This window comes from Tachypleus tridentatus, chromosome 9, assembly GCF_004210375.1.
Source record: "Tachypleus tridentatus isolate NWPU-2018 chromosome 9, ASM421037v1, whole genome shotgun sequence".
Lineage (NCBI taxonomy): Eukaryota > Metazoa > Arthropoda > Merostomata > Xiphosura > Limulidae > Tachypleus > Tachypleus tridentatus.
In genome coordinates this window covers 132,370,340-132,388,652 of record NC_134833.1, presented here as the reverse complement: position 1 = coordinate 132,388,652, position 18,313 = coordinate 132,370,340, and the positions used below count along the sequence as shown (strand labels likewise).

Sequence of the window (18,313 nt, the reverse complement as noted above, 5' to 3'; positions counted from 1 at the left end):
AGTCAGTTTGTAATATACACATTCATACATTTAAAAGACTTATTATGCATATGGCACCGTTTCGAGATAGTTTCGCGAACGTTAGTGTGCATTACTGTAGTTGACACTTGTTCAGGTGGTTTTTTTCTTTGAACTCTTCTTCCCTCGCCGAAATTAATGCACGAAAACGTGACACTGCTTTTGAGAGTATAAATTAGGGCATTAGGCTTAACTTTCGTCACAGTTCTCGATTGCACTCACCTGTAATTTTTTGAGTCTCTGTGATGCTTTAAAACCAGTTATCTAGTTTTTATGTAATAAGCTAGTGATTCATCATTAACGCCAATAATTTGAAGGTTTGTGTTGCGTTGAAAAAGGTGGCGTAGGATATTTCGTAGAATTAAATAATACTGAAAGGTCCAGTTCATTATCAACTGGAAACTTTGCTATAAGTCTGAATTATAACTTAGATTCAAAGGTAGATTTAACTGTTTTCCTCTCCAAAGAGAGAACTCTAAAACTCTAAACACAAAAACTAGTGAAAATTACAAGATTTTAATGATGTTATGAAAACACTTCTATTTAAAAAATTAAAAACCCTATTACCCGAGTGCTTGAGAACACACTCAGATTTATCTTGATGTAATATATTGCTCAAGTTCTCATACATGTATACAGTAATGCAGTCAAATATATAAACAGTGAAGAGTTCCACTCTATTGTTTGAACATGAATTGTATCAAACGGCAAAGAACGGTTGATAATTGTCTGTTATTGGCTTTCAACCAACCAATCGGACAATGCCACATCAGTATAATGCATATAAAAGTACCAGTAGTCGGACTATTAGAAGCAGTAGTGTGGTGATTACAGTAATACATTCCAGGATAAAAATGCTACACTAAAATCGTGCAAAAATCAAGGTTTTGGCTGGTGAAGGTTACTTCTTGATACAATTTGAGATAAAATTTTATGTTTTAATAAGAGCTGTATTGAAACTCTGAAGATTGTCTTGAAGACAGTTAATACTAGAAGAGGTCAAACACGGGCTGTACTTAGTAACTTAGGAAGGATACGCTCTTTAAGTAATAAACAATTTTCAAGACTTTACTGTAAGTAAATGGTAGCTCTGAGCAGCAATTACTGGTAAGAAGAGGTTTGAAAAGGAAAAAAAAACATTTAAAAAGTTTAAAACTGAAAATTTAACTCGACTGAGCTGCAAAAAATAGAGACTAAACACTGTGCAAGATAGAATAAAATAAATGTTTATTTAAAATCAGCAAGAAAAATATATACAGAGAATATTAATGTAATCTCTCTTAAAATATAGGTGCTACCAACATTACTGTTTATCTTAAGTGAGCCAGTTCTAAAGGTAAACACTACAGTGTTATCAGATAACCGAAAATGTACTCCCATCCACAGTGCCCATGAAAAACATCCAAATACATTTTCAGTGAGAGTATAGCAAAACACAACATATCATCATTGCATAACAAAGCTGTTTAACAACAATAAAAAACACTACAACAATGAAATTCAAATATAAATAAAATTATGTAAAGATACATATAACAATTGTTGAAAAAAACAAACAAAATTTCGAAATACCACGTAAAGAAAATCAAATTATAATAACCTCTTTATAACAACACAACTAACTTGAATGAAAAGAGTCATACTTTAAAGACAAAATTTTAATATGAATAAAAATACAGCATAGGAAAACAAAAAAGAAAACCTTATTGTAATGATAAAATAAAAAAAAACTGTTAAATATAAAACAACTCTTTAAAGGAACAAGATAAAATTGCACAAAAAGGAAAAAGATAGAATTACTACAAGAATTGTACCATGTCAAAATAATGCGTTATGTTATAAACACTAATAAACATATATATATACAAATGATTTTGTTTGTTTGTTTGGAATTAAGCACATAGCTACTCAGTGGGCTATCTGTGCTCTGCCCACCATGGTATCAAAACACGGTTTCTAGTAGTGTGAGTCCGCAGACATCCCACTGTGTCACTGGAGGGTCAAATTATTACTATCAGAGAAAGAAAAGCAAAGTATTGTATATATATGTAAATATGATGAAATTATTTACATAAGTTGAGGTATTACAATAAAACATATATGTGGTTAAACCCTTGAAAAACTAGCTATACATATATCTACAGTACTCAGCAGGCAGTACACTTAGAAAAACGAGGAAAGAAATACATTTAATACATATACATTATTCATATACTCTGTATAGAATAAGGAAAATACTATATATAGGTACATACAAATCATGATTACAGAATAGAAATAAAACAAATGAATTCTTTAAATTCTAAGCCTTGACAAAAATACACTTAGTAATTAAATATATTATAGGTAATCATGTTGCCATCTATTAATGCAGAAATGAAACATAAATAAAAGGAAACTTGTAAGCACGTAATAAAATCAAATAATTTCAAATACGTAAAATTTAAAATAATGACTTAAATAGCTGTAGAATCAAAGAATGTTTCATAAAAGTGAAACATTATACAGCAATACATAAATAAAAGAAAGTTTATATAGATACATACACTCAGTACTAACCCAGAATATTGTACGTCAGGAAGTAGTAGCCTGTCTGAAGCAGCAGTGAATTCTCGATGGATGTAGATTGTCCTATGAAGCATCACTTTCATTTTAACCAGGTATATTTGAAGCTGTCTAACTCTCAGTGAATATGATGGAGTACTTATGGCAAGTTAGAACAATCCCTTCTGCTCTGGACTTTTCATCAGTCCTCCTTTACTGATTTGGTTCTAAGTTGTATATTGAGCCTGGCAGTGGTGTTTCAATGATATATATATATAATATAGTGGAACTGACGTTAGCAAAACTAGTGGAAATTTTGGGTTTTGCTATTGTCCAGAAAATTAGTTGGAGAGCTTTTTGGAGATAGGTGGTATGATGGAAGATGTGGATATCTCACGTTGATGTTGAAAGTGAGGTGAGATAGAGAGACTTTTCCACTTTTTTTTTTTTGCAGAATAGAACAATATGTTAATGTCAGCTGTTCCTACTGAGATTAAATTCTCGTCACTTGGCACCACATTAGTAATATTAAGACTTGTCTTGATTACTTTGAGGCATTCATTCCTAAAATCGTCAAAGTGGTTGTATCCTTCAGTTGTAATCAAACAAAAAGGATACGCTTGAAGAACAAACGAAAATTAAACTTTTTTTTTTCCACTGCAAGAATTGCCTAGTCAGAAGGGCTAAGAATTTCATCTTAAATATAAAAAGTGAAATTTTTAATTTCTTGGTCAACCTGGTTTCTCATTGGTCAGAATGTGAACTTTCCATAGCTTTAATGGCTTTATTCCAGCAGAATTATGCTCCAAAAATAGAATTTCAAAAAGTTTGTAAAATTATTTCCTTGGCCAAGCAACATTTCTACAGGCATATATGTATTCACTTGTGGTTTTGTTTATAGAAAATACTCTCTCTTCTTCACCTGTGAATGTTTCAACCCACCAAGTTTCATTTGGTTATCTCACCCTAGATCTGGGTCCTTTAACTGCACTTATTAATGATGTCCATCAACCAGTGAAATAATTTTATGTTGTATCGTTCAACTTCACATCTGATCCAATTTTTTCATACTCACATGGTGTTCAAGATTTGAGCATTCCATAAATGGACAAACTCTCAGAATTCCACAAGTCAATCTGTTATAGGGTCAAAGAATGAAATAGAATAGATTCAAACTCTTTCAACATTATTATTCAGTGTACACTTCTGTATTTTTGAAGTTCACAAGTCATTTCAGTGACGTACGGTCTACACTAGTTGTGAACTCACCATTTAAGGAGTGTTGGTAGCTTTGGACAAATATTAAAACTAATAAAACAATTACTTGGCGTAATCAGTATCCAACAGGAATAGACAATCTCGTATTATGAATACTAAAACACCATTGCTTCCACTAAAGCTCATTTTAGAAACTGAAATGTACGCCCACAACTCAGTCCATCTACAATGCACTTCAACTTGAGTAAGAGCAGATAAATATGCTAAAAGTTCAGAGAAATTGGCGACAATTCGTTGATAATATGGCGTAAAACCTATGAAACCATGTAATATCGTTCACTATGGGCTAAGACTATTCTAGTGTGCACGTATTAAATAGTCCAAATGATATTATTTATTTCCTACAAGTTTAGCCAATCACCATCCATAAATCAGACAAACCATCTTAAGTACTTAGAACAGTTTTGGACTGGCTCACGTCATCCAGCTTGACTTAGCAAAATTTGGAGGACATGTTCAAAGTATTGAACCAACTTGTACCTCAGTTTATCAAGAATTTTATCTATCTGAAGTAGTTTAAGAGTGTCAGTGTGAGTCACTTGATTAACTTGTCTAAAGTAAACAAACAACTTTAACATGCCTTCTTTATTTCTGGAAAGCACCAATAGTTATTGTCTTTATGAATAATGTGTAATTACATTATTCTATCTTAACATTTATGTGTCCCTATTGTTCCATGGAAGACTGCACAGTAATTGCTTTAATGAATGCACGACAACTATATCTGTATGGTGGCAAGTTCAAATCTAGTTGAACATTTGGATCTATAAACACCTTTACATATTCAACCAGAATAACACTCGGTTCCTGTCCCCCGTTAGTACAGCGGTAAGTATTCGGATTTACAACGCTAAAATCAGAGATTCGATTCCCCTCGGTGAACTCAGCAGATAGCCCAATGTGGCTTTGCTATAAGAAAACACAAACACACTCAGTTATTATCACTTTGTTGAGCCTACACATGATATCATTATCATCAACAACCAATGACTTCTTCTGTTCTGGAAACCAAGAATCTGTTTACAGACATGGTGGACAGAAACAATCTCATTTGAGTAGCTAGTTCTGCCTCACTTACCATGCTGGTAATCATCACATTAATAGATATACTAAATAGCTATTTGTTCATAATTACAGAGAAACATCAAGACAGACAGCATCGCTTCTCAAACATATAATTGATATAGTAAGTGCAACCAGCTTACTGGACACAAAATGGCACATTTCATAGATTAATTCAATTATCTAAGAAAACATTGACAATACATTAGACTTGGTTTATAATACAGCATGAAACATAATTTGTAAGTTTGGAGATACTGTAACTCCTTATTTAAGAAGCATTATTGCAGTACACTGTTCTTAGGCCCAAGTTAGCTAGCACTGGATGAGCTTTGGTTTGATAATACAGCTAAAATATAACTCAGGCAAAACCGATTGATAGCTTCTACAGTATAACCATCCCTAAGGTTCCAATACCTGAATCAAAATCAGAGACAACCAAATTTGAACTCTGGGTCACATTACCTAGATATAATTGGAGACAAGTTTTTTCATTCATGTTTAGCCATTCACCATTTTGTGTCACATTGAAATTAGTATCAATTAGTTAGAATGTTGGATTGAGTTGGAGTACATGATACACAGCAATACTAATCAAGTTTCTAGCGGTTTTGTTATCAATCAGAAACTCGAGCTCGCTTGTGTATACCTTTATTGACAGATACGAAACACCATACATATTTTCTAGCGCGTTTTTAAATCAACTAATGTGCATTTTTCTTCATGTAAGATGAAAATAAGCAAAGTATTGTTTTTATAATATGACTTTTACAGAGAACTAGGTATGATATATTAAAGTATTTTTAATAGGCAACCAACAAAACACGTGACAACCACAACAGATATAATCACGGTGGAACAGCATACACCAAACTTAAACTTTGACACTATTTAAGATTAATTAGGTAGTGTGCTTTATCGGTTTTAGAAAAAGTGCGTAACGGTCCTTCCCGATGTAAAACATTCGTACATTCAAATCATAATAGTGTTCATATCGAAGCTTTATAATTTCCAAGATGGAGATATTCCTTGTACTTAATGGTATTGGAAAGTTTGTTTGTTTGTTTTTGAATTTCGCACAAAGCTACTCGAGGGCTATTTGTGCTAGCCGTCCCTAATTTAGCAGTGTAAGACTAGACGGAAGGCAGCTAGTCATCACCACCCACCACCAACTCTTGGGCTACTCTTTTACCAACGAATAGTGGGATTGATTGTAACATTATAACGCCCTCACGGCTGAAAGGGCGAGCATGTTTGGCGCGACGGGGATGAGAACCCGCGACCCTCAGATTACGAGTTGCACGCCTTAACACGCTTGGTCATGCCAGGCCGGTATTGGAAAGCAGAGAAATATGGATAAACTTGGGGCAACACAACTATTCAAAAACAAACATTTAACAAGTATCACAGCCATAGTTAAACAAAGAGGGGCATCTTGTAATGTCAATGGTAAAGGTCGTCCATGTGCCCCAAAAACTTTATCGAGCAGGACATCTACCTGTAAAACTGACACAAGTCAGGTAAGAATGAAACGTGTATCCATACTCTTACTATATCAGATAAGTTGCCAGATGCAGTGCCTATGATTTATATGCATTGTTTTCATATACTGGGTGGGTTATGGAAAGACGCAGGGAGGAGTGGTGTTCCTTGGGCATGACAGTAGTAAGACAGCCTTTTGCAATAAAGCCACACCACAGATCTATTGCAAAAATGTGCTGTTGTCAGACAAACCATGACCGGATTAGTGACATGTTGTAATGATTTAGTGAGAGTTCAAAATATTTTTAGTATAATGTATTCAACCACAGTATTTGAATTTAACTAACATATTGTTTTTTTCTTTTAGAAAAATGTAAAACGTTATGTGTTTTTTTGTGTGCGTGTATGTTTAACTTAACTTTCATAATTTTCAACAAAATTCTGCTACTTTAAAAATAGCTTGGTTTGTGTTGAAGAGAAAAAGAACAACGTACGAAATTTTTTCTTGTTACTAAGATACAAAGAGGTGGATTCTATTATTGCTCAGAGAAGAGATCAAGTGAAAATGCACTATTGCTTGTCAATGGCTCTTACTCGAAGTGGCCCAGCATGGCCAGATGGTTAAGGCACTCGACTCGTAATCTGGGGATCACGAGTTCGAATCTTTATCAAACCAAACATACTCGCTCTTTCAGTCGTGAGGGCGTTATAATTTGTACGGTCAATCCAACTATTCGTTGGTAAAAGAGTAGTCCAAGAGTTGGCGGTGGGTGGTGATGACTAGCTGCCTTTCCTCTAGTCTTACACTGCAAAATTAGGGACGGCTAGCGCAGATAGCACTCGTGTAGTTTTGCGCGAAATTCAAAACAAAACAAACTTACTCAAAGAAATCCAGCTTAAAACTACCCTTGAGCCAAGTGGGTTTACTTTTACCATTCCAAAAGAAATCAAACCATCTTGTTCACATTCAAATCAAACCATCTTGTTCACATTCAAATCAAATCATCTTGTTCACTTTCAAAACCATGCATTAATTCACCTTACTCGTTTGATAGAGCGTCGATCTCTGAAAGATTTCCGGAATTTATGATAAATATAGTAGTAATAAGTGTAAATATTACAAAAGTTAACTTGACTTCACAAATTTTATTTATATTTTTCGTATTAAATATTTTGTATTAATATGTTTGTACTTAAAAGAAGACTCGGACAAAAAGAAATACAAAGAATGTGTGTATAATTCAAATACGCGTTTTAAGATGTCATGTCAGTATAATTCAGTAATTTGTACGTACAAACATATTAGACGCGTATGGTGTTATTCTAACAATATTTTATCTTACACTTAAACTTTATCGTTGGGAGTTCATAATGTTTTACATCTATCTTGGATTGAAACGTTCATTGCTGTAAATTTAATACCTTTAGCCAGTAATCACACCTGTCAGTTTCAGTTCCCTTAATAGTTTTGTTGGTTTAAAGGTCCAGATGGAGAGCTTGGCATGGTGTGGTGGTTGAACCATTTGATTCGCAATCTCCGGGTCTCAAAACCAAATTCCTTAGCTGAATGTGCTCTTTCAGTCGTGGGAGCCCTATAACGGGGCAGTCACGCTTACTATTCGTAGATAAATAAGTAGACCAAAAGTTGGTGATGGGTGGAGTTGAATAGCTGTCTTCTCTCTGGTCTATCAGAAGTTCTAATAAACAAATAATCAGGTCTAGATGGTATTAAGTCTGGGCAGGTCGCTGCTGTGAATGTGATTATAGGAGAGGTCTGTCTTGTACATTAAAAAAATCACACTTGAGCTGGATTTAGAGTAAAAGTTTCGTAACCTTGTTGGGTTGAGCTTTTGGCTTTCCGTTCTCATCGAATACGAAAGTGTTAATTTCTTCTTGTAAGGAACCATTTAACAGAAGTTCCTCTGAAACATTTTGAAGTGTCGACTCGTGTGAAACATTGTTGTTTTTTTAAATTGTATTTATTTTAAGAATTGTTTTGCAATATCCGAGCGTCGTGTTAATTATGAATTTACTGCTAACTAGACAAATTTATTTCTAGTTTAATCTCGTATTGTCCATTTTAGGCGCACCAAACTCTCGTACCAGTTTTGAACTGCGAATGAACGCCCTACTAACAACATTTAACCAGTTCAAATATACCCGTTGAGCAAGCTACTTTCGAGTTTCGTTTTGTGTTTTGTAATTTTACACTGATTACCATTGCTTACAGTAATACAGACAACCATAACTATAAATAAACGTAATTTATTACTTTCAAACCCATTATAACTATTCGTATGGTCTCGGACATTCGGTCTTCATAAGTTACTTGAGCTCCAGGTTCCCGTGGTTTGGTTTATTATATTTCGTTACTGATTAACTCAGTAACTGAAGAATCTCACAGTAGAATATTTTTTCCTGATTTTAAACCAGTATCGATGTTAATTCTAAAAATATATTTTAATCTAATCTTTGACTCTATTGTTTAAAATATATCGTTACAGTATTTATTGTAGATTCTTCCAGAGATTAAAAGTGCTTACTCTTATGTGAAAACATGTTATGTGTATGATACTATACATTAAAAGTGCTTACTCTTGTGTAAAAAAAATTGTTATATGTATGATACTACACATTAATGCATATATATATACAAGCAGTTTTGTGTAATAAAGCTTCCCATCTTGCTGATAAATCCAACTTATAATTCATGTTACATATGAAAAGTTATCCAAGATGAAAAACAGTGATACTTTCTACACAAAATATGTTTGAAATAATCCCTGCCCTCTTGTGGGACAGTATTATATTTATGAAAATAAGATTTACATGGTTTATTGCCTGCAAGATGTACTAGAAGATAATCATTGGTTATTCAGTAACGATACAATTTTATAAAGTATTAGAAATACTTTATGAAATTGTTTGTGGCTAGCATATCGACTCATTTACATAAATACTATAAATAACTAGCCTAATCATATGATGATTTCTATTTGGTTGTTCTAAATTTAGAAACAAGGAAAAGGAAAACATGTATCTTCATTGAGTTCAGCCTCCAGAGCTCTTGCCTCATACATTCTAAGAAGGTGATTTGGGATACTGATGCAGCGTTATAAGCAAAATAATAACATACTTATATTCTCATGGAGATTAGAGTACAAATGTATAGATCTAAGGTCATAGTAGATCGTATAGAAAACCTTTGGAATATAATTATAGTTTGAGAAACAATTATAAAGCTGCGATTTGATTTAAACCACGTGTTTACGAATTGTGTCTATTGTTTGAGTTATAAATTCAAATACTGCAGTGTAGATGATGTGATAAGTCTCTGTAAAAGTGATTTTTTACCTTTTTTTTAGGGGGGTGATAGAGGTAAGTGGAATACGTATCATGATGATTAGTTCTATCTATGGCAGTCCATCGTTCAAATTTATGAAATATAATTTAAACCCAAACCTCGACTTTCGGTTACATCTTTATTATGTTGCTCCGTTCATTATGTTTGTATAACATGTGCATTATGCGGACCAGAAATTATGAAGAAATAACTCTTTTTAAGATTACGAATTTTTCACTATGTTGACATTTAACACATCACGCCAAGACTTTAGAAAAACGTGATCTCCGCATTTGGAAATAAGAATCATTAAAGGGTATACAGCTTACAAATTAGGTTTTGAATACTGTGTTTACTGTTCCAGTATACGTTATATTGTCAGCTGTCGTTACCTGATGCAGCTTCAACTGTAGTTATTAATACTGGCACTTTAAAACTGTTATTTATTGTATGAGACATCGCATTCTTTAAATTTAACTCTATTAATTGTATTGTATACTGAGCAATGTATCTTTAATGGTCATTATTTACGTGGACATTGTATACAATGTATTCCTAACTGTACATATATGTTAAGGTATGAACATATTACGTGATATATTTTAAACTATCTCCATTTCGAGTTAATAAGAACTCCGAAGGGATAAGTAAAGGTTATATAATAATATATGAACCTCACTCTAGTCGCTATATCCAGTTTCGACGAGATCTTTCGTCCGATACTAGAGCTTTTCCGGCCTCCTAGGATATGGAGTTCAAAGTAGTGGATAAAATGCTATTTATATTATCACATTGCTTGAAAAATAACTGTTCGTATGCGGATCGTATTAAGTTGGTGCAGTGTAATTTTTCATAAGTTTTATTCATGTCACAACATACGAATATTTGGGTAATGATTTTAACACTGGTTTTATTGCCAAACATTATTTATAATATTTTGTTATTGAATTTTATTTTCATACCATAAGGTGCATTTTTACCGTCGCTATCTCTGTACACACGTTACACAATGTGTAATAAGTAAGGTAATCGGAATGGATATAATATTTCTCAGAAAAGGGCCAAAGGCCGCCTGAAGTGGTCACCTGTTTTAACGTCTCGCACCACTATATAGAAGTGTCTTGTCTGTCTGTCAGTCAGTCTATAGGTACTTAAATGACGTCAGGTAAAGAACGCTTAATGTGCAAGTGGTCTTTTCATAACATCAGTAAAACGTACGTGCGCAGGCAATGAATCACTAGAAGAATTATGTTCTTTGTAAGCTTCAACACAACATATGAATTTCAAAAGCAAAAAATACAAATATTTGTTACTCTTAATTTTGGTTTTATTTACTCTTGAAACAAAACACTTTCGGCGACCCTGCGGAAGAACATTTAGTATTAGATGTGTTAACTGTCACGACTTATGTGACATGACAACAAAATTATTTCTGTACAGACAGTACAAGTTATCTTAAGAATCACATTGTTCTATAACTTGTACGAATGAAGATTATCTTTCACATGACTAGGCAGAAACCGAAATTTGTTAAAACAAATTTTGAATGAATGTATGGAACACAACAAAACAATAAATATATAGTTATTGAATTATTCACGCTTCGTGTTAACCACAGATACTTTTATAGTCTTATAATGGTAAAATTCGGGGCTCGATTACTCACGGGGTATAGAACATATGTAGGCCACTGTGTAGCTTTGCATTACAAATCAACGACAACAACGTACTAAGAATGGCTGAATGTGGGTGGCCCAGTGGTTGGTGTGCCGGACAGTGAGTTACAAGAGTGATGATAAATCACACATTAGATCAGAGTAGCCCACGAGTTGACGACGAGAGATGCTCATTTGTTGCCCTTCACGTAGACTATAATTTCATAATTAGGAAGGGCTATCGTAGACAGCTCTCGAGTAGCTTTGGCCTAATAATAAATAAAAAAAATCATATTAAAAACACGTCTTTCATACGTACAAGTGGATTACGACAGTAAGTCTTTCTATACCTTCTGGTTGATGTAACCAAACTTACACTGTCTTATGTTAAACCATGCAGTAAGTTTTATATGCTAATTTTAGTGGACAGCTGTAGTTTTTATCTGGATTATTCAGAATGAGTTATACTGATAAGTTATATTTATATTCAAGAGAACAATAGGCAACTGGTTAGATTTAAGTTTTATTTAAAAGTAAGTTGCTCATCACACCAACCATAACTCTGAGTTGTTTTCACATTTTTCCTGTCGTGATGCTCATGGCTTTTATTGACAAAAGTCTGAAGGAGTAATTGCAACATTACACTTAATAAGACATCAATGATAGGACTGCTTGGTCTTCACAGATTTGTCTAGCTTGACTACCTGTACCAAATCTCTTACATAGTTGTTACGTAAAGCTTGCGAACGTGAAAAGATAAGTTTGCAAATGGAGTAGTTCTGTATGTGTAGATCTGGTGAAGTGCAGCGCCGCCCGTGTTGTTAAAAATAAACAGGGAAGTTAGAAAAACACGATGCGCAAAATCCAGCATATAGAATTAGAAACTCCAAGAATTTCATCTCGTCCTTGTTCCCAGCCGAGACGCATGCAATTCTTATTGAGTCATAAGACACATAACGTCTTCGTACATGTCAGTCAAGAAGAAGCAACAGGCTTCTGCTGTATGTAAACGGATAGAAGTAAAGTACCGGACGTAATCCGGGTTGAGTCGTTCTCCAGTCGGTGGTGGAACGCAGCTTAATGCCAAGGGGCTGACGTTTGCTATAAATAACCGCTTGCTTCAAGGGAGGTGTCAAGTGGAATAAGTAACAAGTAGACAGACCTGTTCACTGTCAACACACACGCGCACTAGGCTGAGACCACTGAAAGCAAGAGTTCTATTGATCCCACAGGCTAAACAAATACTGGTATGTATGATTTTACTTTTATAAATTTTCAACTTACAGGAACCACTAAAATAATGTCGTTCAAAAAAGTTACATTATTAGTTGTGTATTCGCGCACCTATTGGTACGCAGTAAAGCCGGAAGTACCCAATCCAGTATTTTCTATCTATACGCGCAACTCGAAGCAAGATCACTTGAACTCTACGTCATGTATCGAACGAACTAAGCGTTAGAAGAATCGGTCATACTCTTATATGGAACACCGTAGGACAAGACTACTCCAATTGCTAGTATTTTTTTATTATTATTATTCCCCTTTACTTTGGCTATTAAAGATAACTTACGATGTCATCAGTAACTGAGTTAAACATGTTTCAGTGAAAACAGTAAAAAATAAATAAAAAAAAATCGACCTGTCTCACATGTCGGACTTCTAATAAATTATTTGATAATGCGTTTCTGTATGACACTAATATATCCATACACAGAGATGTCTAACTTTGCCATAAAGCAAGGAATGAAAGAAACTTTATTTTAGATTACGGTTACGTAGCCCTGACAAACGAAGTAAACTGGTGTTAACTGACAAAGAACAGCAAGTACTGTTCTGAAATGTAAATATAAACAGACAAGATAGGATTAATGGTTTTATTGGCTCTAGGCTTTTCAACTTATGGAGGCCTCCTCGAGGCAAAAACCTCTACATTCAATACGTTTATAGTTAGAGCTTGAAGCCCCCTACTTATTGTGAAGCCCTGGGCTTCAGCCCCGAAAGCTCATGCCTTAATCCGGGAAGTTAACATAATGTAACGTGTGAAAAGCTTTGGTATCATTTTATTACCTTGTAATTGAATTATCTAATTATGGACTTAGTCATTTTGTCATGGTAATGAGTTTGTAATAGTAGCTTATTTATACTAAATGAAAGTGTTGGGGAGGGGGATTAAATATATAGTTTCCTCACAGTGTAGAAAAATGGGGCAACATACTACATGTATTTCTGCTTGGCGTGTTAGCTGTGTTTGCTTATATGTATCCGTTCATTTATTATATCATTTCGGATTGGTTCCAGTGAAAATTTCTAAATGAACTGTAACTTAGAGATGTAGCGTAATGTAGCCACGTCAACTAACCTCGTGTAATAAAAATTATAATTCAGTTATTGCTTAAGTTGGTTAACTATTTTGATTTGAAATCATGTTATGATAGTGGATGAAAATTAAAACTGAAAACATTAAAAGTAACAACATTACGATATTTGTTTCTGATTTAATAGTTTTTTCTGTTCCGAGACGAAACAAAAAGACACTATGCCAACAAATCTTTGCTCATTTTTACACTTAAGTTATTAAATTCTAAATTAATACAACTATATTTTGTTTCATGCTAATATTTTAAATGCGTAATTAAATCGTTAAAATTAAAAGATTCGAAATGAATACGGCCTGGCATGGCCAAGCGTGTTAAGGCGTGCGACTCGAATTCTGAGGGGCACATGTTCGCATCCCCGTCGCGCCAAGCATGCTCGCCCTTTCAGCCGTGGGGGCGTTATAATTTGACGGTCAATTCCACTATTCGTTGGTAAAAGAGTAGCCCAAGAGTTGGCGGTGGGTGGTGATGACTAGCTGCCTTCCCTCTAGTCTTACACTGCTAAATTAGGGACGGCTAGCACAGATAGTCCTCGAGTAGCTTTGTGCGAAATTCAAAACAAACAAACAATCGAAATGAATTTTGTTTAACTTCAGAGAACGCGTTGTCCCTCAGTAAGTCAGTTGTACGTTTGAAGACTTACAATACTAAAATTTGTGGCTCCATTCTCTGTGTGGATGGAACATAGATAACCTATTGTGTGGCTCTGAGCTACAGACAAAACAAGATAAATGGGATTAAAAGTGAGAGTTAAAATTCACACACTACACCACAAGAAAATGTTTATATATCACACGTGGAGACAATAGTTTTTGTGGTTTGTTTTTCTGAGAATAAACAAAACTTGCCGTAACTTTTATTAAAATCTTCATAAAGCCCAGGGATAGTTTTACTTCCGTTACTGAGAAGATACAAGTACGTGTAGGCAATTGCTTTTGGTACAGAACTGTTACAGTTAGGCCTACTTTTAACATCACGCTATACTCTCGTTGCTTGCAATGTTGGGAAAAGTGTGTCGTACTTCCCGATAAGAGAGAGAAAGAACCTGGTAATTATAAAAAGTCGTGACTAGGCCTCAAATTAAATGTGGCCTGATTTGCTGTTATAAATACATACGATAATTCGAACCCAGGTCTGCTTTCACTGGGAAAAACGAAACAACCGATATGTAGAAGAAATAAACGAATGAACAAACGCTTTCACTGGGGAGAAAAAAATTGGGAACAAAAATATTGAAGCTGAAAAATGAAAGAGGAAAGTTTATTATGTATCTGTGCCATATAAAGCAGAACACAACATAACCAATTAGGGTTACATTTCATCTTTAATATTTTAGTTCGATCAAAGTTAATCAATTTTTACATGAATCTCAGCAGTTTTAAATTTTTCTGTCTAAAAATATTTCAACGGACTTCTACTTCGATGGGGAGGCGTCACTTTGGACTCAAAATATTTAATTTTTTTTGTTCAGTGACGATAACAACAACAGCAAAAAAAAAAAGGAAAGAAATCGATGAAAAGGCTTAATTATTTAACAGTTGTTTTTGCTTTGCTTAACAGTTCTTAAAACTAAACTTCCATTTCGATGTTAACAATTTATCTCTGATTATCAATTTATTAAACAAAGTGTGAATCTAGTGTTAAATATTTTTATTTGTATCTTTGTTATTTAACACAAGTAGCTACAAACTCCTGTTTCGACGTCTTTTCTATTCAAGACACTTATTTCAATATTTTAGTAAAATGGTTTAATTTATTACAGTGTAAATGGAATTCCATAACTGTGTAAAGCATCTAAAAACTTAATACTTTTATTTCATGGTCTGGCACGGCCAGATTGTTAAGGCACTCGACTTCTACGCTGAGAGTCACGGGTTCGAATACCCGTCGCACCAAACATGTTCACCCTTTCAGCTGTGGGGGCGTCATAATGTTTCGGTCAATCCCCCATTCGTTTGTAAAAGAGTAGCCCAAGAGTTGGCGGTGGGTGGGGATGACTAGCTGCCTTCCCTCTAGTCTTACACTGCTAAATTAGGGACGGCTAGCACAGATAGACCTCGAGTAGCTTTGCGCGAAATTCAAAAAACAAGCTAACTTATTTTTATCATATTTTCTGTCAAGTTCAATTGGTAAAGACATCTATTTTTTTTTATAAGGCTTTGAATATGAAAATTTCGTCCCTAAGACAAAATATTATGTTTTGAAGTTATGGTAAGCGAGTTGGAAGTAATACAAGCGTAAAAATAAACTTCATGACTAAACCAAATTCCAATCATATAGCTTGCTGAATCATTTAGAATTTATCGTGTAGAGGTAAGCAGGTAACGACCTTTATCTTCCTCGAAGTTACTCCAAACTCATTAGCGATGTTTGAGCTACAGTTATATAAATAAAGCGTTGTAGTAAGAAACTCCTATGTCCAGGTGGTTAAAGCACTCGACTCATAATCTGAGAGTTACGAATTCGAATCCCCGTCACACCAAATATGCTCGCCCTTTCAACCGTGGGAGCGTTATAATGTGACATTAAACCCCACTATCCGTTGGTAAAAGAGAAGTCCAACAATTGGCGGTGAGCGGTGATGACTAGCTGCCTTCTCACTCGTCTTAAATTAGGAACAGATAACGCAGAAGGCGCTAGCGTATATTTGCGCGAAAATAAAAAAACAAAGAAATAAGAAACTTCTCTTATTGTTTGAAATGATTTTTATAGAAAAGAATGAATTTACATAAGCATAATAAAATATTTACTATATGACAAAAGTATAAAGCTTATTTACTGACGAGAAGTATGGTGTCACTCGCAGCTCGTTTATTTTTAGACGAGGATGAGCGACTACTTGAACGGCTCTGGTGTTGTTGCTTGTTTGTTGTTTTCAGGTACAAACTGTTAGCTTACATTTCCGTCATATCTTGATTGATTTAAGATCTAATTACAGTTTTCCACTCATGAGAGTGGAAACCCTTCTGATTGATTATTTTACTACGCCAGTGTCTCGTAGATTAATTTATTCTAATCCTGGGTAAAATAATCTCAATTTGAGGGTAGGCTCGTAGAGACGTGATGAGTAATAAAATACACTTGGTATTGCTGGCAAACAAAAAATATATCTAATAAAAAGGCAAACGAAACTCTCATATATTAATTTAATTGTAATCCTGTCTGAAAGAAGTTTAAGTGCCGTGGCTATTGAGGACTCTCTTCTGTTTCTTTTTAAAAGTGAACTTTCTGTATTTCAATATTAATATCAAATAAATTTACTCAGATATTTTAATGTATTTGATATCTTTCCTCTATCCACAGATGTTATTGTTTCTATAGAATACCAATATTAATAAGGAAGCGTGAATTATTGGAATCAAAGAATTAGACACAAGTTCTCATTATTGCGTCCTCTTAGCTTAGTTGTTTAAAATATCTCCGGATTTACAACGCTAAAATCAGGGGTTCGATTCCCCTCGGTGGGTTCAGCAGATAGCCCCATGTGGCTTTGCTCTAAGAAAACACACACACGTTTAAAATATCTTTAAAATGGTTAACATTATGTCTATAGTCTACTTTAACTAATCTACATAACTAAGTTATTTTAATTCAACCCTCTATACTCACTGTCTTACTAACTCTACGTCTAAAGTTATATTCTGAATAATACGATCAACGCTTGAGACTTGATTGGTTTGTTTTTGAATTTGGTGCACAGTTACACGAGGGCTATCTGGCTAGCTGTCCCTAATTTTGCAGTGTAAGACTAGGGGTAAAGCAGCTAGTCATCACCCCCACCCACCAACTCTTGGACTACTCTTTTACCAACGAATAGTGGGATTGACGGTTACATTATAACGCCTCCACGGCTGAAAAGGCGAGCACGTTTGGTGTGACGGGGATTCCAACCCGCGACCCTCAGATTACGCATCCACTGTCTTAACCACCTGGCCATGCCGGGCCTTGAGAGTTGTAGTTGTAGCATAGAAATAACTTCGAATGATATGTCTATCTGTAACGGCCCCCTGCTAGTACAACGATAAGTCTACCGATTAACAGCGCTAAAATCAGGGGTTAGATTCCACTCTGTGGGCTCAGCAGATAGCCTATGTGACTTTGCTATAAGAAAAACACGCAAACATACACATTATTTGTAATGGAGCCAAACAATACAATACTTAGCATGACGACAAGGGTTACAATATTGTAAATATGAACATTATGGCCTGCTACACGACATTGGATAGGTTACCTATTGCCATTGGTGTTCTCGCATTTATTACTTAATGAACTATTTTATCATCAATAATATTCATTGCTTCCTCAACACTTCTTGGATAATTTTACATTACAAATGATACTCTAGTGATTGCCATGCAAAAGTGAAGGCAGTGCGTATGGTAAAAAAAATAATTTATGTTATTTGATGCAATTAAAAACGTGTTTATTATGCTTTTAAGCTTACTTTGCTTAAACTGAAAATTATCATATATTATACTTCCTTAATTATTAGTTTGTTTTAGAATTTCGCACAAAGCTACTCGAGGGCTATCTGTGCTAGCCGTCCCTAATTT

The 18,313-nt window shown here is 34.5% G+C and overlaps 1 protein-coding gene and 1 long non-coding RNA gene across 4 annotated transcripts in view; one reads left to right on the top strand and one right to left on the bottom strand.

Annotated features, from left to right (window-relative positions):
• The window catches only part of LOC143226404 (uncharacterized), a 63,496-nt gene that overhangs the window by 2,245 nt on the left and 42,938 nt on the right, over window positions 1–18,313 (top strand). Inside the window, exon 1 of one of the 3 annotated variants that reach the window (XM_076457331.1) lies at window positions 12,221–12,629. The exons of the other annotated variants lie outside the window; for them this stretch is intronic. The gene's annotated coding sequence lies outside the window, so the exon portion shown is untranslated. Of the gene's footprint in view, window positions 1–12,220; window positions 12,630–18,313 lie in introns of those variants that run through there. 3 annotated transcript variants of the gene reach the window in all.
• LOC143226403 (uncharacterized) lies at window positions 1,224–4,281 on the bottom strand. Its single transcript, XR_013014595.1, has 2 exons — window positions 2,565–4,281; window positions 1,224–2,029 (listed from the first exon to the last, which is right to left on the bottom strand). It is a non-coding gene; the product is annotated as an uncharacterized LOC143226403 (long non-coding RNA).